Here is a 1,723-nt window from a genome sequence, read left to right as displayed (position 1 = left end):
ATCAACTCCGGCTCTGCTTTGGATATTTTAAAGCGTCTTAAGTTAATAATCTTAAGTGAAAATAATGTTATTGATATGTTTTCATGGAAACAGTATGAAAATTACAATGTATAGATGTTTTGTATGAATTTGGAGGCTACTTTAAATAAATTCTAACTGCTTCACATGTTAGATTAACTTAACATAACTTAACTTGCACATCACATTGTGTTTTATATGTATATTTAGGTAAATTAAGTTATTGTGTTTTGCTAAACCTATGCTTAAATTAAACTAAAGAATATCATCAATAACTATTGTCGTTGATTTTTGTTTTCTAAAATATGTTGAATATGTGTAACTATATTTAATTATCAAATGGTAATACAAAATACTCTTATTTTATCTTAACATAGCTTTCAGTTCACATTTACTTTATTTGATACATTTATTATTTGTGTTTTGTTTTGCCACACCACTGATTAAATTAAACCAAGGACAATATCATAAAACTAAGCAGTACACAGTGCTCTTTTGTTTCTAAAATCAATGAAATATCTGTTACTATGTTTTCTTAATGGTAAGTGTGAAAATGTTAAGGTAAGGGACGATGGAACTGATTAAAAGAACTGGTTTGTTGTTTGTTGATATTTTTGTATAGTAGAATCAGAGATGCAATTAAACATATACTGTATTTGCTATTATATTTTTTAGTCCTTGATGCTTTGATAATCATATTAGTTTTGTCTGCTGTCTTTAATGCTAAATTATTTGTTTGAAATTTTTTATAGTACCTATAGATATATTTTTTCTATGTTTCTTTAATATTTCAAAAGACTGTATTGATAAGGCACAGCAATATTTCTAAAGTTTATAACAGCTGACTTAGTTTAGCTAATGATTTATTGTGAGTGAAAAAACTGAAGATGAAAGGATTTGTGATTTAATATAAAGAAGAGTTTAATATAAAGATATTTAAATTTAATAATTAGTATTTTTGCAACTTCAAAATTGAAATTTAAAATGTCAATAATAAATTAAAAGATGTGTAATTAAGGGAGATGAAGGTAAATCTGGTAATTAAATCATGTATGTCAAAGTTTTACTCAAAGATTTGGTCAGTTTTTCTCATATCAGCCTACACAAGATTTAAAATTAATCAAAACCAAAATGATGGTATCCACCACCTACTTACCAGATTTAAAAGTCACAACTTAAACGTTTCTATTAAGGCCATAAAAGTTGAATTTTGTTTCTAAAAGCGTTGGCGCCGTTGGCGGATGTGTAACTATTATGCAAGAGATAAAGATTAAAAACGTTTATATTTTATGTCCTCTTCCCGTTGCAAAGCACGGGTACAACAGCTAGTTTTATATATTAGTAAATAAAATCGAATTAATGCTCTGCTTAAAATAGGAGCTTAGGTTTGTATTTTGTGAGTTTTTTCGCCAGCTTTATGAGTGAGAAGAGTTGTGGGCATCATTTCTAAAACCCGCAATGCCGTCAATTATACATCAAAACAATTCCTTTTAAGGGTTCTTTACCATACAACTTAAACCTTAAACTAACCTGAACTGTATCAGAGACCAACTTTATCCATATCACAAACTGATGTAAACATATTTTTTTCCAATTTATGCAACGGAATTTTACTCATACTCCATCAAAATAATTGAACAAAAATATCAGTTGGACGGTTTAATACGATTTCAGTCAGCGATTTTTCTGGACGTTTAGTGATTGT

The sequence above is a fragment of the Macrosteles quadrilineatus genome, unplaced genomic scaffold, assembly GCF_028750875.1.
Source record: "Macrosteles quadrilineatus isolate MER2022 unplaced genomic scaffold, UCM_ALF_1.0 Scaffold_3__2_contigs__length_128488019, whole genome shotgun sequence".
NCBI lineage: Eukaryota > Metazoa > Arthropoda > Insecta > Hemiptera > Cicadellidae > Macrosteles > Macrosteles quadrilineatus.
The sequence above is the reverse complement of the archived record's forward strand: the minus strand, read 5'-3'. Positions refer to the sequence as shown.